This window comes from Carettochelys insculpta, chromosome 1 (assembly GCF_033958435.1).
Source record: "Carettochelys insculpta isolate YL-2023 chromosome 1, ASM3395843v1, whole genome shotgun sequence".
Lineage (NCBI taxonomy): Eukaryota > Metazoa > Chordata > Testudines > Carettochelyidae > Carettochelys > Carettochelys insculpta.
The window spans coordinates 108993240-109016390 of record NC_134137.1 but is presented as its reverse complement, the minus strand read 5'-3'; the positions used below and the strand labels follow the sequence as shown (position 1 = coordinate 109016390).

General features: G+C 45.3%; 1 protein-coding gene across 5 annotated transcripts in view; it reads left to right on the top strand.

Moving 5' to 3' along the window:
* Nucleotides 1–23151, top strand: part of GGACT (gamma-glutamylamine cyclotransferase) — a 122752-nt gene that overhangs the window by 19134 nt on the left and 80467 nt on the right. Inside the window, exon 1 of one of the 5 annotated variants that reach the window (XM_074989695.1) lies at nucleotides 12153–12310. The exons of the other annotated variants lie outside the window; for them this stretch is intronic. The gene's annotated coding sequence lies outside the window, so the exon portion shown is untranslated. Of the gene's footprint in view, nucleotides 1–12152; nucleotides 12311–23151 lie in introns of those variants that run through there. 5 annotated transcript variants of the gene reach the window in all.

The following is a 23151-nucleotide window of genomic DNA, read 5'->3' as shown; positions in this document are numbered from 1 at the left end:
CCACTTCACCCTCCATCCTGCCTCCTGACCCTCTGCCATTCTGGGGCAGAGGCACGGGGATGGTAACAGGCAGTCGGTCACCTCCCCTTGCCTTCCCCCTGCAGTTGCCATGCAATGTGAGCGGCAGCCTCCCTTGCTCCACCGCACCCTCTGAGCCCGCTGAGTTCTACTTCTCCACAAGTGGCTAGGAGCACCAGTCACTTTCCAGTGCTGTGGAGAAATGGGGCTCAGCGGGCTTGGAGCATGCGGTGGAGCAGGCTCCCGCTTATGCTGCATTGTGATGGGGCAGAGGGAGGCAACCCCCTGCTGCTGGTGTCCACCACCACATCCTGCCTCAGGTAATTCCCCTTCCCATCCTTAGGATGGCTGGAGTGGCTGCCGTGGGGGCCCCCCAAAAGCATGGAGTTTGGTACAATCGCCTCACCTTGTTCTATGGATGGGACAGCTCTGGTTGTCCCACATAAGGAAAACTTTTATAAATGACTGTGAAACTATGTAAATGATCAAGAAGTGGCATGACACCATATATGGAACTATCACTTCAGGCTTAATTTTGTCCTATCAGAAGATTTTATAGGGGGAACCCCAGCAGGATATTTATTATATACATATAAAAAGCTTTTTACACATCAAACTAGTTATCTGCTTCAACGCTGCAATGTTTGCTGTGAGACTGCTTAAATACATACAGTTTTCATAATGTGGAGCCAGTCACTTGAAATTTTATGAAGCTCATTGAACTCATGAAAAATACCAGAGCTATAGTCTTCTGAATTTTGTGTACTAGGAGACAATGTTTTTAGAGAAGGGAATAAGGCAGGCATCCTTCAGTCTGCGTAGACTATGGATCGCGCCCTTCATAACTCCATTTAAGATTGTCATTTGCAGTGTTGACTGACTGTGGAGGCCCATACGAGAGTGACAGTCCTTGCTACATATGTAGTGCGTGTCTGGCAGGTCCTTGCTGTCCTTTCTACAGCCTCGCTTCTCCTCTGCCAGCTGTCTGATCTTCATCTCGCCCTTCTGAAGGCCCCTGTGTAGTTCCTGCTTTCAGCTGCTGCGGTCGTCTACCAGCTCTTCCCAACTATCTGGGTTGATGTCTACCTCCTTGAGGTCCCTCTTACAGACATCTTTGTAGCGCAACTGGGGGCGTCCAGGAGGTCTTTTGCCAGAGGCTGGCTCACTGTACAGGATATCTTTTGGGATCCTTCCATAATTCATCCTGTGGACGTGACTAAGCCAGCGGAGCTGCCGCTGCCTGAGGAGGGTATGCATGGTTGGAATTCCAGCTTGCTCGAGGGCGGCGTTGTTTGGCACTCTGTCCTTCCATGATATCCCAAGAATGCTCCTGAGGCAGCGCAATTGGAAGACATTCAGCTTCTTTTCCTGGCGGGCATACAAGGTCCAAGACTCGCTGCTGTAGAGGAGGGTGCTGAGGATGCAGGCTCTGTAGACTTGCATTTTGGTGTGAGTGTACAGCTTGTTGTTGTTCCACACTCTCTTGCTAAGTTTGAACAGAGTTGTGGCTGCTTTTCCAATCCTCCTGTTTAGCTCAGACTCCAGCGACAGGGTGTCAGGGATGGTGGACCCGAGGTAAGTAAACTCGTGGATGACCTCTAGCGTGTAACTGTCAGTGCTGATTGATGGAGGTTCAGCAACGTCTTGACCAAGTACGTTTGTCTTCTCGAGGCTGATGGTAAGCCCGAAGTCCTTGCATGCTTTGGAGAACTGATCCAGCAGTTGTTGAAGCTGGCCTTCTGTGTGTGTCACTACAGCAGTGTCATCTGCGAACAGCATGTCTCTAATGAGCACTTCCTGCACCTTAGACTTAGCCTTCAGCCTTGCAAGATTAAACAAGTTTCCCATCAGATCTTGTGTGCAAAAAAAATGCCCTCTGTTGAGGATCCAAAGGCGTGCTTCAGGAGGAGTGTGAACAAGATCCCGAACAATGTCAGAGCAAGGACGAATCCTTGTTTGATGCCATTCCTGATGCTGAAGGCATCCAATGATGTGCTGTCATATTGGATGGTTCCTCTCGTGTCTTCGTGGAAAGACTGGATCATCTTGAGTAACCGTGGTGGACAGCCTACCTTGTGGAGCAATTTAAACAGTCCATCCCTACTGACTGAGTCGAAAGCCTTGGTCAGGTCGATGAAGGTGACATAGAGTAACTTCCTCTGCTCCCTGCGTTTCTCCTGCAGCTGCCTCAGGGAGAAGATCATGTAAATGGTATATCTCTGGGCGCGGAATCCGCACTGGGATTCAGGATACACCCCCTCAGCGAGCTTCTGGAGTCTGCTGAGGATGACATGAGCGAACAATTTACCAGTGATACTGAGGAGGGAGATTCCATGGTAATTGTTGCAGTCACTTCTGTCTCCTTTTGTTCTTATACAAGGTTGCAATGTTGGCGTCCCACATATCCTGTGGAACCTCACCTTCTCTCCAGTACAGTACACTTGATTACCTCTGGTGGTATACCATCCTGGCCTGGGGCCTTTCCTACTGCAGTGCTGTCAAATAGCTTTCTTCAATTCGACCACAGTTGGTTCCTGGTCCAGCTCGTCCATGACTGACAGGAGCTCGACAGCATTTGAGGGCTGTATCAACCACAGTGTTCTCGCATGAGTACAGCCCGGAGTAGTACCCATCGCTCCATCTGTTTGGCTTTGTCAGTGATGACTTCACCAGATTGGGATTTCAGAGGTGCCGTCTTGTTCTGGATGGGTCCCATTGCCGCCTTTGTGCCCTCGTACATTCCCCTGAGATTACCAGAGTCAGCATAGGTCTGGATACTGCTGCATAGCTTAAGCCAGTAGTTGTTGGCCCAGCACCTGGCTGTCTGCTGTACTATTTTTCTGGCTACTCTGAGTGCTTGCTGGGTACTCTGACTTGGTGAGCGTTTATACTCCAGAAGTGCAGCGCGCTTCTTTTCGATGACTGAAATCATCTCATCGGAGTTAGCTTCGAACCAGTCGTTTGTGTTTCCAGCTCTTCTTCCAAACACTGACAAGGCCATATTGTAGATTGTGTCCCTCAGATGCTGCCATTTGGATGTCGCATCAGCACCCCCAGGGCTGCTGTGCAGATTCTCCTCAAGGGTGTCTCTGAACACTTCAGCTTTTTCTGAGTTTGCTGTCTTTCTGGCATCAGTGCGGGGCCTTCCAGTTGGTTTAGAATGGTGCAGCTTCTTGGGTCTCAGCTTGAGCTTGGAGCAGACTAGCGAATGATCTGTATCGCAGTCGGCACTGTTGTAGCTGTGTGTCAGGAGGATGTTTTTGAGGTTGTTGCATCTGGTGATGACCAAGTCTAATTGGTGCCAGTGTTTCGAGCATGGGTGTCTCCATGACACTCTGTGCTGTGGCTTGGTTTGGAAAAATGTGTTTGTGATGCACAGATTGTGGTACGTGCAAAGTTCAAGGAGACGCTGTCTGTTGTCATTCATTTTTCCCACACCAAAGTGACCTAGGCAAGAGGGCCGTGAGTCATGATCGGCTCCAATTCTTGCATTGAAGTCACCCAAAAGGTACAATTGTTCACGAGCAGGTATTTGCACTATTGCGGCACTGAGTTCGTTGTAGAACTTGTCCTTTGCTTCTGGTGTGGCGTTCAGAGTTGGAGCATAAGCGCTGATCAGGTGGATGGGACCAGCGCAGGTTTGAAGTTTGACCTGAAGGAGTCTTTCTGATCCGCCTGTGACTAGTTCCACCATTTGCAGAAGAGTGTTTCTGATGGCAAAGCCGACACCGTACTCCCTGGGTTCCTCTTGGCCTTTGACCTGCCAGAAAAAGGTGTAGCCCTTTTCCTTTAGGGATCCTGAAGCTGCAAGTCGCATCTCCTGCAAAGTGGCGATGTCCACTTGGAGCCTCTTCAGTTCCTCGTTGATGACAGCAGTCTTTCAGATGTTGCTGATGTCCTGAAGATCTTCAGTCAAACCAGTCAACATGTTCCGTACATTCCAACAAGCAAGCTTGAAACTTTGATGCTTTCCTTTTCTTAATAATTTTCTTGTTGGTTTGTCTGGCGCTCATTTCAGTCACTTGTCAGGTTTGGGAACCTTAAGTCTCATGCAGCCAGTGAGGCAAGCGAACTGTGGCGAAACAGTACCCTACTGGCTGGGGGCTGCTTAAGGCTGGCGGTGACTGTCCAGTGAGATGCGATGATCTCTCCCATCATCGGAAGCAACCACTGGCGCTCATTCACTACGCCAATCGAGCATGAGCTTATAACCAGTATCTATTGCCTCCCGTGTTGGTTCAACGCTGTTAAGCGATGCTGGAGTATCTCTCCAGGCGCGAGCCTGGGCAATTTTTATGGAGACCCTGGGCTGCCCAGACACCAGGCCCCCACTCTTGGCTTTGGAAGGGAATAAAAAGGGCTAAAATAGAAGGGGGCTCTGGCCAATGAGTACCTCATGGCTCTGATTGGTTCTTGTATCGCTGTTGTTGAAATGAAATGAGAGTTCAAGTGCAGAAGAAAATTTGAATTTGCTTTTCCCCTAGATTGTAGACCAGTCATTCTCAAAATGTGTTCCACAGACTACTTGTGGTCTATCATCATCTTGCAGGTGGGCCTTGGCCTTGGGGCTGGGGCCTCTGGACCCTCCCCACCCCACCCCCTGCATCTGGGAGTACATACTGCCACTCCGGTCCACCCTGCTTCACCCCCGCAAACTTGGTGCGTCAGCACTGGTTTCCTGCTGTTGGGGGGGCAGGGACCCTAAACCTCATGGCCTGGATCCCACTCACAAGGGGAGGAATCCCCTCTGTGCACTGCCACACCCTCTCCCTTGCGTGGGAGAATAGTGGCATGGGAAACCACTCACCTGGAGGCTTTCCCTGCTGCTCCCTTTGATCCATGGGGGCTGATGCCTGGGAGTGGATGGGGGCATAGAGCCAGGTAAGCACCCACTGATGCCCAGAACTCCCATCCCATCTTCCTCATATAACCCCTCCCACCAAGACCTGTCGGTGCAGGCAGTTGTGAGCAATGGTCACTAACCCCACACCAGTGACCCGTCTGGATCCTCAGAAGGCCTAGAGAATGGAACAAGGAGGGGACAGCGGAGACCCAGCGATGAGTAGAGGTCGCCCCGCCCCTCTGCAGACTGCTCCCACCCACCTCCGGCAGGAGGCCGCGGGAATGTGCACTTGCCCTATACCACTGCGTGAGAGGCTGAGAGGTTTTTCCCTGGCAGGCAGGAGGCTGGCTCTTAGGATGGAGGGTGAGACAAGGAGAGGAAGGCTTGGAAGATACAAACAACTACAATATTTATTAACAAAACCAACAACATGCGAAAAGGCAACAACACATGTAAAACAGACACATAAGGCAATTCATTATAACGTTTTTGAACAAGCTTTGTACTTTGTTAAACACTTATAGCTACTACTTCTATATTAAACTGTAACAACTAATATATTGCTTAAACACTTACAATAATAATAAGTAGTAAAGACTCCATAAGGCAGACCTGTATGGTTATCTTTAATAGGATGGAGGTAAAAAGGTAGTTAGAAGGAAAGAAAAAGGAAAGAGGTATAGGAATTTGAGTTAATTTTAGCTCCGGGCAGGGGAAGGTCAGTATGCCTTCCTCCTTTACACCCTGGCTGGTTTTCTAGGCCAGCCTATTGGAGAACCTAGGGCTCTGCCTGCTAGGGCCTCCTCCCAACTGAGTGAGGAATTTGAAACCTCCCCAGCTGGGGCTTGGAGGATAGGGATAGGTAAGGGAATTAGGTAGGGAAACCGGGAGGTTAAACCTCCACTGGGTCAGTTCACCTGCACCTTAAGTTAACAAGTACATATATCTGGCTACTACTACTAACTAGGCAACCAATTTAACTGATTTAAACTATAACTATAAAACTATTAATACAAGTGTGCAGTTCTCAAGTTAGTAATTTTAATCTGGGCAGTTAGGCCCGGCCTTGGGGTCGAGCCCCTGGGTGTGGCCCCTCCTTGGCCCTGGAAGGGCGCGGTCCGGGTCGCGACCCCGAACCCCCCGATGTGGGGACACAATGCCCAAAGTATTGAGTTGTCTGAGAGAACAGCCTGGGCTAGGCCTCAGGCCTGTGGTAGTTCAAATGGCCTGGGCTAGGCCTCAGGCCTGTGGTAGTTTACGTGTCCGTCGCTGCAGTCCCAGTCAGGTAGGTAGGTCTCGTCTGGAAGATGGCGTCGACGCCGCAAAATGGTGGGTGGCGGCGGGAGCGAGGGTGCCGCTTGAATGGCAGACCCTGGGCCTCACAGCCGGGTACGCAGTACCTCACCCTAGTGATAAGGCCAGTTCGCCACCCGACTGATTCACCTCAGGGCCTGCTTGTTGCTCCCTCATCGCTGTGGTCGCTGAGGTAAAGATGGGGGCTGGCACCACAGCAGCTGATGGACACTGCTGGTGCTGCCTCAGGAGCTCTTAGCAAAGTCAGGAGCTCTTCGCAAAGTCTTCAGGCGGCAGCACCACCTCACAGCTCAGCCTGAGGCAGGCTGAGCTGCAGTGATCAGCTCTGGGCAGCACTGCCTAGAGGCAGATGCTGCTTTGATTTCAGCTCTTCTGAATTAGGAGCTCTTCGAAAAGTCGTCTTCACTGCTGTGCTGCGCCCAGACTGACTGACCTCCCCAGACTGACTCTGGATGCTGTGCTGCGCCGCCTTTTATTTGGTGTTCTCATGCATGATTTATGATTTGATTTTAATATTCATGATCTTGTCCATGGTTTTTAACCAGGTTCTCCAGCCTGTGGAAGTTTCTAGAACCTCTCCACAGGTGCCCAATCAGAGGCCGGGATTTTGAATCTCAGGTCATGAATTATTTATGAGTTCAAGTTACCGGGGAAACCAACTGACACAGAGTGACCTTTACAGGGGGCTGCTAAATGGCAGCCTATATGACTTTAGATTCTACCTGTACCTGTAATGATGTTTAATGGCCAAAGGCTTGTTTCCCCTGGCCCACGGGGACAATAATGCCCAAGGGATAAAAATCCCTGACAAGACCCAGACCCCCTACGCCACTCTTGCACCATCTGCCCACTCAGAACTCACATGCTAACCTGTATCCTCAAACTCTTGGCCAGTGCCCCCCACCCTCAGCCCCCACTGGCACCCTCCCTCTAGCCCAGACCTTTCACCTGAAACAAAAACAAAACTTATTTTTTTCTGCACTTAAAGCCTCTTTCATTTTATTTCAGTAACAGTGATACAAGAACCACTCAGAGCTATGGGGTGCTCATTGGCCAGACCCCTCTTCTTGCACCCTCCTTCCAGTCCAGACCTTTCACACGTACCTGCCATTGGCCACCCAGACCCTTCACTCCCATCTCACTCCGGTCAGCTTCCTTCCAGTCACTGAACCCTTCATTTTTAGTTCCACCCAGAGCCTAGGAAGGCTCACAAAAATCTCATAGCCCTGAGATCCCAGGAGAGTTACTCTGGTCTGTGACAAACCTTCAGCCTTGGTCCTCTCCTCTTCCCTCCCCCACCCCTGTGGCATTGTGGTATGAGGGGAGTGATGTGTCTCAGTTGAGGGTCACATCCGTGAATTTTGTGGAAGAGGAGTTGTGGGTTTTTTTTTCTCCACTGTTGTGTGACCCCCCCAACCCAAAAAATGCTTCCCACCCCGCCATAAGTAAAGATACCGTTCACACCTTTTGTTTTGGACATGTTAATATTTTACTTAAAATTAAGTTTGGTAAACTAACATGATATACACCATAAGGTCTAAATATTTGCCTGCCTTATGTTATAGCTGTGTATTTATGATTTTATGCTCCAGTAGCTTAATATGAATCATTTTGTATTTAAGATATTTAGAGGTAGGCAAACACATTCTGTTGGCTGGTGGTCAGTGGAAAGGTTTGTGATGAATGGGGTGGGCCATGGGGCAAAACGTTTGAGAGTCACTGATCTAAACCAGTGGCGTTCTGCATTTAAACTGAACCACATCACTCGGAGGATCCCCTTTTCAGTAAGGTTACCGGAGGTTTTCCCCCAGCAGCAACCTCTTATGCTTCTGAGTTGTACCTGAGAATGTGATAGAGTTCTCTCCTTTTATATCAATTAAAGTTTCCTGAGAGTTGAGAGAGGTTTTATTTGGTTTTTGGTAAAAGAGTGTTGAGATGGCTTTAAATCCAGCAATGATAGGCTTCTAGGGTTTGTGATTGTCTATAAAAGTCTGTAATATGGGGCAATTTACTGTACATGCTCACAAAAGAATAATGTATTGTATTCTCAAAGAATATAAATGGGTAAAGTGCAAGGACAGCATGTTATGAGCGCATTAATGCTGATACTGTCCTATCTTCCATAATGTTAGACTTTGCTTTCACTATAATTTATACAAACCCCTTCTACTTTTTGTCCATATTTATCATTTCAGGAGTATAAGGAAATTTTGGTTAGAAAATTTATCAGGGTTCTTCGAGTGCTGTCCCGGTGGGTGTTCCACAGTAGGTGTTGCACTCACCCAGCACCACAGGATGGAGACTTTTCTTAGCAGCACTCAGCTGGGCTGCACATGTGCAATCCCAGCAAATGCCATACCCACCACTAGGGATAGCATGTGCAGCCCCAGTCTCTCCTCAGTTCCTTTATAGCTTCCCTTAGCTGCAGACGGAGCCTGGCTGTCTCTTCTCCCTTCAGACCTGTAGATAGAGAATACTTAGCCTTTAGTTAGTCTATAGTTATTAGTTCTTTATTTCTATATGTATAGTTTTTTGTTTATAACATACTTAAGTGAGTTACAAAAAAAAAAAGAACTTCCTTCTTTCTCGATAGCTTCATATTCCTTATACGTAGTTTGTTGATGTGACCTGTTTGTAAAAAAAAAAAACAAAAAAAAGAACAAGGAGAGAGCAGAAGAAACAAAACAAAATTAAAGTAGAAGAACATAAAAATATCTTTAACGCTCGGATTTAAAAAATGTTCAAAGTGCCGCAGTCCTATGCCCACCTCAGAGGAATGTATTCACTGCCTTGGAGAAGCTCCTATTCCTCCAAAATGCTCTCATTGTAAGAACCTAACCACAAGAGCTGGAAAGGACAGGGAGCTGAGACTAAAAATGTGCCTCTTTGATAAAGCTTTCAAGCCACTGCCAGACTGGCTTTCTATGCCAGGAAACATCCCTTCTGCCAGGGACACTACCCCTTCTTCACTGGGGATTAAGGCAAAAAGTAAGCCTTCCCCTTTGTGCTCCCTGCCCAGAGTGAGCACGGGAGATGAACAAGGCACTTTGGGCATACAAAAGCCCAAGCTCATCTCTGTTTCTAAAACGAAAAGCCGTACCTCAGCAAAAGCAGCTTAAGTGCCCGCAGCAACAGCATTGCCTGAAACAGTGGCATGGCCATCACTGGCAGTCCAAGCGGTGGCTGCCGTGCTGAGTGCGCAGCCGGCACCAGCTGATACACAGCCTTCATCAGTGCCACAGGAACATGCGGTGCTGTGCTCTGTCCCAGCACCAGGAGAGCAACATCAAACCCTGGCACAGCACCAGTTCTCACCAATGGCACCGTGAAAAGCCAACGCTAAACAAGAGTTCCCCCAGGGAACCACAGCTCTTGTTCTTTAACTAAGTCACTATAGGGACACTGTTTCCCACCAGTCCACCCTGCCATCACAGGGATCACTATTACAAGACACCAATGTATTATCATTTCCTCATTCCTATTACTCTGCAGATTACAGAGACAGCTCACTAGAAGGGGTGGTAAATTTCCAGAAGCCCTCATATCACCATGTTCTTCTAGGGATAGTAGATATTTTGACTGTAGAAGCACCTGTTTGTCTCAACATTCGTCCCTGAGGGCACCCCATGCAGTGCATTATTATTTAGATCATCGCTACCGTCGCCATCCACATGAACCTTACTATTCCAGACCTTGATCACGTTGATCACTGTGCCACTACAGCAGTCCCATTAGGGATGACTCCAAGAGCACCCTGTGCTGTGCCACAGGACCAGACATCTCCTATCTTGTCGGTTTCTTCACATAAAGGGAAAGACATAGAATTGAATGATACTGACCTGCCGGATGCTCTTGAGTCACACCTACCCTCTGATTCACCACCTGCTCAATCTGCCGTGTCCCACAGAAGAGCACTCTTGTCTGTACACCAGTCTTTTCCTGACATCCTGAAACAATTCCAGGATACGTTTGAGAGTGCCGGTCAGCCTGGAGGCTATTTTAACAGAAATACCTGAGAAGCAACAAAAGCTTCTAAAAATATTTACAACCACCTGCAAGTGCCAGATTAGCAGTTGACGAGGCCATAATGGAGTCAGCAGATGAGGTTTGGCAAAAGCCTGCCCCGGCCACACCCACCAACAAACGGGTTAAGGGAAAATATTTTGTCCCAGCAAAGAGCATGGACTTTTTGTTCTTGAACCCACAACCAAATTCTCTGGTGATGTTGCAAAATCATCAATGTACAAAAATACCCTTGCTGACAAGGAGCATAAGCACCTGGAGCTATTTGGTACAAGGATCTATTCATCTTCTATGCTCCAACTATACATAGCTAGTTATTTGGTTCTGTTAGCCAATTGCAACTTTGACAGTTATTCTAAACTTTCCCCAATAATCTCTCTTCTTCCTGAAGACAAGAGACCTACCCTGAAATTTATAGTTCAGGAAGGCCACACTGCAGGAAAAACAGCACTGCAGATGGCACTAAACTCGGCCTGATAAAGCAGCCATAGCCATATACAATTATTTGCAAAGCAGTCCTACAAATCTTATCAATGAAATGCCACTAGACCAAGAAATCAGAGGCACAAAACCCCAAATAACCGCTCTGTTCCTCCACTGGTCTCGAAACAGCAGGTTTCAAGTTTGGGTCAAGGGCTCGTCAAACCTCCTACACTCTCTAGTGCACAACTATCAAATGTTCCATCACTGCCTACATCCCTGTTACCACCAGTGGATGTTACTAACCACAGACAGATGGGTGTTAGACGTCATCACCCAGGGATATACTATCCCTCTACTCTCCATCCCTCCAACATCCTACCCCCTTACCAGCCTCACTTCAGGGACCTTTCCCATGAGAACTTATTATGGCTTGAAGTTCTACACCTTTTACAAATTGGAGCCATAGAAGAAGTTCCCAAACAACATTAGGGGAAAGGATTTTACTCAAACTACTTCTTAACAGAAAAGAAAAAGGGGTTGGAGACCCATCCTAGATCTAGGGCAACTAAACAAATACGTTCTCAATCAGCATTTCAAGATAACCACACTATCTTCTGTAATCCCTGCACTGGACGAGAGAGACTGGTTCGCAGCCCTTGACCTTTAAGATGCTTTTTTCCTAGTGACCATTCACCCTGCCCACAGTTGTTTCTTGCATTTCACCCTTGGAGCACAACACTATCAATACAGAGTCCTTCCTTTCGGGCTTTCATCTGCCTCCAGGGTATTCACCAGAGTCCTTACACCAGCAGTTGCACCTCAGAGGGTAAGACATCACCATATTCTTGTATCTCAATGATTTTCTCCTTTTGAGGACCATCACAGGATGTTACAAGAACCATGATCCAATTCATGAGACAGCTCCTACAATCCCTTGGGTTCCTTTATAAACATTGCCAAATCAATCCTGAAACCTACCGCATGCATCAATTTCGTAGGAATTTGGCTCAACTCCACAACTGCGTGAGCTTATCTCCCTAAGTAGTGCAACAAGGCTATAAAAGGCCTTATATCACAACTTACCCTCAGCCCTCCAGCTCCTGTTCTTACATGTGTTTGCCTCCTTACATTGGCTCGCCTCCTTGGTCGCTACTTACATTGTCCCCAGTGCTCAGCTACTTTTTCTCTGCCTTCAGCATTGGCTGGGGTCAGTATATATCCCTGGCAGATATCAAATACACAGACAGGTACCAGTACCTCAAAAGGTAACTGAGTCCTTATGCTGGTGGACCCAAGAATGAAACACCCTAGTAGGGGTCCTGTTTCATTATGCCCAACCAGCCTATCCAATTACGATGGATGCTTTTCTTCTTGGCTGGGGAGCACATTGCCAGCAACATCGGGTCCAAAGTCAATGGACCAGGGATGAACAGAGGTTACATATTAACCTTCTCTAGTAACCAGCTGTTTTCAATGCTTGCAAGTATTTCCTGCTGCACATTCAAAACAGAACTCTAGATTCTCACAGACAATACCGTGACAAATGGCATGCTCTGGGATTGCACTTACTCAGCCCCACTGAGTGCTGCTAAGAAAAAGTCTCCATCCTGTGGTACTAGGTGAGCCCAACACCTACTGTGGAGCACCCACGGAGGGACACATCTTGAAGAATCATTGTTACTGCACAAAGTAAGTAACTTCTTTCATCTCATCTGTCCATTTGCCACTAGCAGTTAATTGATCTTTAAGGGCATATTTAGTGGCAAATAGCAATATTTTCAGTTATGGTATTAAGCACCTGTAGTACCCAGTGGCATTGAGACCTCATCTGGGGTGAGTGAAGTCTCTGCTCTACAGCCTCAGCTGAGAGCCAGCTGGCCTTTAGCTCATGTGGTAGAGTGCAGGGCTTTAGACCCTATGCTGACAGGTTCTGTCCCTGGTGCTGGCAACCTGGGTCTGTTGGTATTACAACTGTTGCATTGGCCAGGAAGAACTGCTGGAAGGTCTCAGAAGCTCGGGACATGCTTCCTCAGCCCAGGGAAGCATGTAGTACCCAGAGGCACTGAGACCTCATCTGGGGTGGGTGAAGTCTCTGCTAAGAGCCAGCTGGCCTTTAGCTCGTGTGGTAGGATGCAGGGCTTTAGACCCTACACTCGTAGGTTCTGTCGCTTGGGCCGGCAACCCAGGTCTGGTGGTGTTACACACCCATAAGCACTAAGCTTTTTTTAATTAAATTTATTTATCCCCAGCAACTTTTTAAATTAGCATTGCCAGTCTATTTCTTGAATTTAAATTTCTTATAAAGTTATGATTTAATGTTTTCAATTTCTGGCAGAATATATTATGTACAGCAAGGGTCAGCAGCCGCTGGAATGGGTGCCAAGAATGACATGTGAGCTGATTTCATCAGCATGCAAGGCAGGAGCTCAGCCCCGCCACTCCTCCCCATGCACCCAGGAGCTTGCTCAAAGCCATGCCGCCTGGGGATTAACAAAAGACCAGCTAATGCTACCAACCACCTAACGGGAAAGCTCTGCATCTTAATTTATTTCTTTATATCTGTTGTAACTAGGGCTTTTAAAAGGTATCACTGTCACTTGGATCATACATAGAGGTCAAAAGGTCAAATTTCAGCACTCCTCCTTGGAAAGGTTGCTGACCCATGATGCATACTATTCACAGCTTGTTTTTGTTCACATAAAAATTCAGTTATGATTCAGGACCTAACTACCTCCACACTTGGCACAGTTCTGCAACAATAAAGTACAAGTCGCCACCTCCCTTATCCAGCATGCTCAGAGCTTGACAGGTCCTGAACAAGAGAATTTGCTGGTTGAGGGGAGGTCCAAGGCTTCTGCAACTAGACAGCACTGTGCCCTGAAGTTGCTGCAGCTCCAGCTTTCAGCCTCCCCTAGGACACTGGCCCTAGCCCAGGTTCCCAGGAGCTGCGACCAGGCTCCAGTCAGCTCCTGCCTTGCCACAGGACAGTTGGATGCTCCAGCTCTTAGCCCCATGCTGCTGTGGAGCAGACAGAAGCTCCCCGTCCCAGCCTCTGCTTCTGTGGGGCAGACGGGGATTGGGATCCCAGCCCCTCCTGGACCCCGCTGCCATGTGCCAGGTGGCGGCTGCAGCTCCCACCACCAGCAACTTCATGGCCCATTGCTGTCACAGGGCTCCTACTACTGCACTGTCCTGCTACTCTCTCATCTGGCGACACCTGTGATCCTGCCAGATCGCAGATGTTCCTAGATAAGAGTGTACCAGCTTTTAGAGGTGCAATCTACACTAATGATAAAATGTGGTTTAAGAAAATTAGGGCTTCTTTACCTGGAAAATGATCACTTCAGTTTTGTCTCAATAGTTTTGATATTTTCTACACTTTAAATTTTAACCTAAGACACTTACGACAGACTTTCAAGATAAGCTTATCTGATATTTAGATATTGGGGGATGGAAGGGACTGGTCCATAGTTAATGTGTTTCACCAGCTATATTTAGGGAGAACTTTTGTTTTGCAGATTTTTTAGCCTCTTCAAGTATGTTCTTTCCAATGATTTTTGCTGTATTTTTTATCAGCTGGGCCATGTCTACATTAGCCCAGATCTTCTAAATGGCCATGTAAATTTCTATCTGATGATAGGAATAAGGGGATTTCGAAGTTCCCGGGATCCTTTCAAAAAGGACCCCCGTCTGGATGAACTGTGCGGCAGCGAAAAGCGGCAATTTCAAAGAGCTGCAGCCACCAGCATGCTAATGAGGTGTTGAATATGCATAGTGTAGATGTAGCCTGGGAGTCTTTAGGTAATGCTGATTCTATGCTAAGTGTTCAAGTTGTTCTGCTAGCATCAGCCTTGCAGAATGGAAAAAATATTTATAAATATTTTCAGGGTTTCTACAGAAGACGTTTTTAAGCTTAATGACTTTATCTCTTATGAGGCACAAACTCCCAAGTAATATGGTTCTTGTGATATTTGTTGAAACACAGCAGTATGAACAGCATGCATAAAATTTAGTATTTAGATGAGCAGCTGTTCTTGGAGCTGAACTTCTAATTATTTCTGGTTTGTGGAGAGGACTGCTGCTGATACAGTTTGTGTAGCATATTGTCTGAAATGAAACACTATAACCATTTATTTAACTATCTAGGAAACCTTTGTGCATAGTTCTGTTTGTTATGGCCCTAGTTTTGCTTATACCCATGCAATATAGCTCAAATACATACATACTTCTCATGTGAGTAGTTCCATTGATTTCACTGAGACCACATATGTAAAGACAGTTAGAATTGTATTTGTGTAGAACTGGGCCCCAAATTTGCTGCTGGTCTTGAAACCTGCATGAAAAGCACATGTCTTGTCTATAGTTATCCCATAAACAGCTTGGGAATAGCAGTAGCAGATCATGAGAGACCCTCCATGTAGGATTGTTGTAACCAAGATGGTCCCCAGGAATACTGTAGTTTCAGTAAGTGTGGTCACATACCTGGAATTTGCAGGGTGTGCCCATTGAATCATAGCAGTGCTTTGGACACAAAGGGAGTGTGTGGGGCTCATAGTCAATGTTGTGTGCAATTGGCATGTACTTCACTTCACAAGCCATCGCTTTAGTAATACTGCGAGGGGGAAAAAATCCTATGCAGGCAGAAACCAGTGGAATCTGAGAATCCTGTGCTTGGGCAAAGGTAAATAAAATTTCCAAAGGACCACACAAAATCTCGATGGGCAGCATGCAGGCAGCAGAGTGCCCATCACTGCTCTATCGGTACTGATTTCCTCTATTAGTCTTTCACCACTGTTCTACCTTAGTAACAAGGCTGTGGTCAGCAAAGCCAATAAAATATATGCTTAAATTAGATATAAATCTGTATTTTGGAAGTTTCTTGTTAATACATATTAATGAGATGACTTTTAAAAAAACATGGTGGTCCGAAATCTTTTTGCCATCATAATTGCACGCCGGAAAAAAAGCATGCTAAAATAAAAATATTTTTGTACAAGATTTGTTTTATGCTGTGGGAACTGTGTAGATTAAGGAGAAGAAAAAAATGGAACACAAGTAAAATTATAAGAAGATAAAGTTCAGAATATTGTGTGAAGGAGAGCAAAATGTTGATAGTGGGTCAGATAATATATAGCTGAACTTCAAAAGAAACAGCTTGCACGAAATTAAACACTAGAACCAAATGTGTATTTGGAAAGAGAAGTAAGTGGATTTTTACAAATAAACAAGTACAGTAGACCCCTGAGTTACATGCGGGTTACACTCCTGTGCATTGTCACGTAACTCAAATTTCCAGCAATTGCGGTGGGGGTAGGGGACAGAAACGAGGTGGCTGCCTAGTTTCTGGCTCTAAGAATGGCTGGGAGCTGGGAACCAGGGGGCAGTGTGGCTCCCTGCTACTCTCCACTGACTGCGGCCAGGAAACTGACCAGTGCTGGTGCGTTGGTAAGTTTTCAGGCTCCTGCAACCCCAAGGGAGCTGGGAGCCATACTGCTGCCTGGTTCCTGGTTCCCCCGCTTTTTCCCTCTCATCCCCCACCCAAATTGCGTGAAATTTTCTAATTCTGGTTTCCGTCCATAGGGTTCTGGCCAGACCAAGCCAGTTTTGAGGAGAACAGGCTGGTGTGAGTGTTGGAAATGCCTCTAAACATTAGTTAAAGATCCAGAATTGATCTTTTCTGGAAAGGAATTTTTTTCAGTGATTGTTGGAAAGATAGTTCTTCCGGTCTTAAAATCTGTGAATCTATAATAGTTTTTGAAAAAAAAAATTCTTAATCCATATAACACTGTGTATTTTTCTATCTCCTTATGCTTAAAAAACTGTTTGAAAGCTATACAAGGAGGATATAAAATCAAAGCTATCAGTAGCTCAGCATTTATGAAGAAACATGTAGTAATGAGCTGGTATGCATAGAAAAGAGGAAAAAATAGGTAGGAAACTATTTGAACATATGTTTTAAACAGTGAGTTGTAAAGTATCTTTAACTGTAGGTTTTTATTCTTTTTAAAAGGGAAAGATCTGTTTTGGAGCTCTATAACAGGCATTCACTTGTTATACCACATTGTCTTCAGTTTTCAACATAAATTTACATGCAGTAAATATTTTCATTATTTTTTTCGTAGTTGTGGGCATTCACAGTGGCCTCTTTTTCAAAAGCCATTTAAAAAAATCTCTTCTGTTTTCTAACTACTCAAGCTGATTATACAATTTTATGGTCTAGTTGCCTGCCAAACTTCAGTTTGGGTTTTACAATGAGCAGTGAAACCTGGGAAAGATTTCAACCTCTTGTACCCATTAAAGTAATATAAAAAGTACATTGTGTTTACTAGCGTCACCCTTTCTAGTTAATGAAATCCAAGGTCACCAGGTCTGCCTTCATTATTTACAGGATTGTCAATTTGCTTTGCATAAAGTAGATGAGGAAAGGGGATCTTTAGAACTGAACTGTAGAATTATTATTTTGAAGATGGGGGCATTCCAGAAAAACAGAAAAATATTCCTACTTTTGTAGTCTTAACAGATTTTTTTCAAGTGCCTTGATTCATATAGCCACAGATTAGGTGGAAAAGTCATAACCGGCACTTACTTAGAAAGCAAGCATTGATTACTATAGGCCAATTTTTGGTTTGGCTGGAGTCAAGAGTAAAGTGTCATTCACCTTTAATGGCAGCAGGATTTAGCTCCAATTAGAATAGGAGGTTTTGACACATTGTTTCTCATTGCTTTTGACCTTTCTTAACATCAGTAAGACCCCAGCGTAGTCACTTGAAAACTTTGACATGCCAACTTCATTGCTAAATGACCTAACAAGGCAAATGTGTGATTAATCTGTCCTCTTAGTGATGACAGTCATGTTGATATATGATTGCTCTTAATTTTCTATGGAATAGTTTTCCTTTTTGTTTTTATTTTTAAGTACTTGACTAGATGCCTTAAAATCAAGGGATGTACAACTGCAGAGTTTTCATTGAAATGTACTGTTATTCTGGTGACACCAGGTGTTGAAAGTAAAAAATGGAATGCATTCCATATTAAGAAACATGCATTTTTTAGTTGACAGTTATCCTGAAGTAAATACTGAATTGTAAAATGACAAACTGTTTCACTAATATTTTTAGCCCTCCATTTTTAAATAGATGTCAGAATGCAGAGACAAAAGTGATAATTTTATGTCTTTTCACTGGAATGACCTCTCTTGTTACAGAATTGTAAGACTGGAAGGGACCTCGAGGAGTCAGAAAATGAAAAATATTTTCTTTATAACAACTTTAATGTTTTATACTGTTTCTATTTTCCCTATATCTTGAATTTTGTGCCTGTTTTTCTATTTACAGTTAAATTTAGTTGATTAGCTCTCTGGTTACATTATGCCAAATCCACAAAGGGTACATAGGTATTGCAGCACTGAGCATAATTATAGGCACCCTATATCTTAATTGAATCCAAAACCCTGAGTTAGTAACCCATTGCTCCTATGCAATATAGGAGGCATTAGGTGCTAGAGAATGGGATCCTCAAAAGCCATCATACTGAGTGGGAAGTTGCGTGAGCCACAGGAAATGCTGTGTTGGAGGGAGGTACTTATCTGTGCTTGGAACACACTGCCTTGAACACTCTCAGACAGTTAGGTATCTAGGCTTTTTCCTGCCACAGACAAACCCAAAAAAAAATGTGATGGTGCCCCTTTTATAATCTTCAGGTCAATGATTGGAACACATCATAGGATGTGGCAGGCAGGATCATATTTTCTATGTGTTTGATGTCATCTCATATCTTCCACAATCAGTGCCCTATTACTGGACTATGGGATATCCTGACTATTGAACGTGTTCCACTTTGTATAAATAGTCATTGGGAATTGGAATTTGGGTCACCTGCAGCCTGGATGAGTAACTTCTTGGCTGAAGTTGCATCACCTCCTCTTTGTTTCAGGCACAGTCTGCTGGGTAGCCTCTGAGAATGCTTGCAACCAGGTGAGATAGGTGGGAGCATATCTAGGTTAAGGATCCCTCTATCAGGTAGGCTTTGACATCAGGACTTAGGTGGCTATATATACAATCACTAGCAGTTTTTAGGAACCTGACAGACTTTATTAGTGGAAACATAAGAGTCTATACATTTAGGTACCTTCCTGGGGTAGCTGACTGAGTGTTTTTAAGCAGTTAGGCACTTAAATCCTGTTGAGGATCTGCTGCCTTGTACGATTTTGCTTTCTCTTTCTCCGGTTAACTAGCACTAGTAACTAAATGTTTGCCTGATGAGGCTGGTATATGATTAATAAAGGCTCATAAGTATCCCTAGATAATTGCACTCAAATATAGACCAAATTCTGTTAAAGGTTATATCATAATCTCATTGGAAATGAGAGAGCTGTCTCAGTAGCTTGTATATTTAATTGCATCAAAGTTCAGTGTAGATTGGTTTTGAGAGCAAAAAGTTCTTTTCCAGTAAGTTGTTGTTGTTGGGCTGCATTGTCCTTTTTAGACGTGTATACTTTTTAACATTATCTTTAAGTTTGATCAGTTACCAATTTCTCCAGCCCTAAATGGTATCTTCTTTATGTTTAGGTTATTTTATTTGCTTAATAATGAGGTTGTAAAGTCTAAATCAATATGTGCTTTGCTTCTAGCTGTGTCGAGTCCTGCTGGCCTTTGTGAAATTGTTTTTGGTATGGATGGCCATGAGTGATTACTGCTGCAAGTTGTGGTCTATCCCCATGACTAGGGTCAAATCACTGTGTTCATGCCTTTTGAATTGGGTGTTACACAAATCAAAATCAGTCAACAGCATTTAATCCATTATTTCCTCCTGCGGCTTGGCTGCTCTTCAAATTCCTAGCTCACATCTACGCAGCCCACTCCTTAGGTCCTCTGTGCCTAAGAGCCAAGGAACTGTGTCTAAGCAGCCACTTTGTGAAGCACACTGCTTTCCTTTTTATGCTGTTGAGCTCCCTTAAGTCTTAAATAGTGTGGTCCACTGTGGAGACCAAGAGCTGTGGAGTGGACTTTATCACCTGCTTTTAGAGCCCTTCCTGCCCTGGCCCAATGAGGGGGGCATATCTTCCTCCCCTTAATAATGTGAACCATCCATTTTGTGGATCAGCTCCAGTATGCTTAATAAATAAATCAGACTTCAGCACAGTAAGGCTTTCGATCCAAACAAAAATAGTGTTTCTAGATCTTAAGGTTGTGAAGCAAACTATCTCATTGTGACTGGATGAATTGCTTTCTATCTGAATCAGTAGCTCATAGGCCTTGCTTAAACTAGGTAGATTTTATATATCTTGCATCCACAGACTAGAGTTACAGGTATAACAGGCATCACTTGAATGCAGCTCACTTCAACAAAAGCTATTTATTTTGTAGTCCTCATTGTTTCAGTCTCCAGTGGAGCAGAACCAGTGCAGTGGGGAGTTGTAGGCATGGTTCAAAGAGGGCTCGTATTATCATCACTGTATAGGTGAGGTCTCTGGTCAGATTTCTGCATTTTATTGCGTGTGTGTCATGTTTGCTGGAAGATTTTTACACATACACAAGTTGTGCTGCAAACACCATGGAGCTCATTTGCATGCTGTTTTCAGAGTTATGTACATCATCATCATCTACTCTACATAGCCTTCATCGACCTGACCAAGGCCTTCGACTTGGTCAGCAGGGATGGTCTCTTCAAACTGCTCCACAAGATAGGATGTCCTCCACGGTTACTCAAGATAATCCAGTCGTTCCACAAAGACATGAGAGGAGCCATCCAATATGATGGCGCATTATCGGATGCTTTCAGAATCAGGAGTGGCGTCAAACAAGGATGCGTGCTTGCTCCGACATTGTTCAGGATCTTCTTCGCACTCCTCCTGAAGCATGCCTTTGGATCGTCAACAGAGGGCATCTTGCTGCACACAAGATCTGATGGGAAACTGTTTAACCTTGCAAGGCTGAAAGCTAAGTCTAAGGTGCGGGAAGTCCTCATCAGAGACATGCTGTTCGCAGACGATGCTGCTGTAGTGTCTCACACAGAAGACCAGCTTCAAAAACTGCTGGATCGGTTCTCCAAAGCGTGCAAGGACTTTGGGCTTACCATCAGCCTAAGAAGACAAACGTACTCGGTCAGGATGTTGTTGAATCCCCATCAATCAGCATTGACAACTATACGTTAGAGGTCGTCCACGAGTTCGTGTACCTCGGGTCCACCATCACTGACACCCTGTCGTTGGACACTGAACTAAATAGGAGCATCGGAAAAGCGGCCACAACTCTGTCCAGACTCAGCGAGAGAGTGTGGAATAACAACAAGCTGTACACTCACACCAAAATGCAAGTCTACAGAGCCTGCATCCTCAGCACCCTCCTTTATGGCAGCGAGACTTGGACCCTGTATGCCCGCCAGGAAAAGAGGCTGAACGTCTTCCACTTGCGCTGCCTCAGGCGCATCCTTGGAATATCATGGAAGGACAGAGTGACCAACACCGCCGTCCTCGAGCAAGCTGGAATCCCAACCATGCACACCTTCCTCAGGCAGCGTTGGCTCTGCTGGCTTGGCCACGTCCACAGGATGAACGATGGAAGAATTCCAAAAGACATCCTGTATGGTGAGCTAGCCTCTGGCAAGAGACCTCCCAGACGCCCCCAGTTGCGCTACAAAGATGTCTGCAAGAGAGACTTTGGAGAGGTAGACATCGAGCTGGACAACTGGGAAGAACTAGCAGATGACTGCAGCAGATGGAGGCAGGGGTTACACAAGGGCCTTCAGAAGGGTGAGATGAGGATCAGACAGCAGAGGAGAAGCGAGCGCACAGAAAGCACACTAAGGACTTGCCAGACACCCACCACATCTGCAAGAGATGCAGCAAGGACTGTCACTCTTGTGTGGGTCTTCATAGTCACAGTAGACGCTGTAAATGAAGTCCTAAATTGAAACTATAAAGGGCGCGATCCATAGTCTGCGAAGACTGAAGGATGCCTACTACTACATCAGCTTTGACTCTAAGATTCTATTGCCAAGGTGTCTTGAATGAGGTTATATTATAAACTTGCTGCTACTTGGACTGATAATATGTGGTCTCTGGTATCTTGGGAAAAGGAGATGGAGGGCCAGATAGACTTGGTCCTAAGCAATGACTATATCAGTGTATTACTAGATGGGTGAGCTACTGGCAAAGATAGGTCTCACCAGTAAGCAGTATTGTGACAGAGAAAGAATCAAAGGGCTAGTATTTTACTTGGACCCAGACAGAATTCTTAGGACTGGCCCTTCACTGTCAAGACCACCTTGCTACTCATTAGCACAGACTTGACTTAAACCCTTGTGCTCCGAGTGGCGCATAGGTTATCTACAAGTCTCCTTCACTTCACTCTGTCTCAGGCCAAAACTTCTGACCGAAGGAGTGTCTCAGTTGTTGTCTTTCAAGCTCAGATCTTCTCCATATTTTCCAAGGTCTTCCTCTCTGCATTTTCCTTGCGGGTTCCATGTGAGAGCTTGATGCACTAAGCTGGATGATGGTTTTCTGAGAGTGTGGCCTAGCTATCCCCACTTTCTTCTCTTGATTTGTATGTCAAGTGGTTCTTGTCCTGCTCTGTTCCAAAGCTCCTCGTCTGTGACCAAGTCTTTTTCCATTTGATGTGAAGAATGTACCTCAGGCATCTGTTTTGAAATGTAGCTTTTGATTTGAAGCTTTTTGATTTTTTTGTATGCCGGGTCTCGCATGCATACAAGAGCACACTCTTCACATTTATGTTGATGATCCACATATTTTTCTTCTCAGTTATTATTTGTGAATTCTATATGAAGAGGCTTGAATGCAGCTGTTGTTTTTCCTATTCTTGCACTAATATCTTTCTCTGTTCCTCTGTGTCTGCTGATAATACTCCCCAGGTAGGTGAACTACTCCAAATCTTCCAGGTCGTCCCCTCCCAGTGTGATGGTGGTGGTGTTGGACTGGCAGATCCTCTCTGTCTTGATCTTTACTTTGTTAATGCTCAGTGCAGTCATTGAGGCAGTTTTGTCTAGAGTTGCAACCTTTTCTTCTCTGCTTTCATGTCAGTGTGAAAGGAGAGCAATATCATCAGCAAAATCAATATCCTCCAGCTGTTTTGAAAAATGTCCACTGAGTGTGCCATTGATGGCCATCTGTTGTCTTGCTCATAACCCAGTCCATTGTGATCAAGAACAGGAAAGATGACATTAGGTACCCTTGTCGCACTCCTGAGAGTATACTGAAAGATTCTGTCAAGACACCATTTTAAACAATTTGGCATGTCAAGGGTTTGTACATTGAATGGATCAGGTTAATAATTTTGGATGGTATGCCATGATGTTGCAGCAGTATCTACAAAGTGTCTCTATCAATGCTGTGGAGGGCTTTTTCGTAGTCTATGGAGGTTATGTGCAGAGGGAAGCTCCACTCATGAAATTGTTCTGTGATCACTCTGAGAATTGCTATTTGGTCAGAACAAGATCTCTTGCTTCAGAAGTTAGCCTTTTCTTCACTGAGCTTTCTGTCAATTTCTGGCTTCATTCCCTTCAAGAGACTCCAA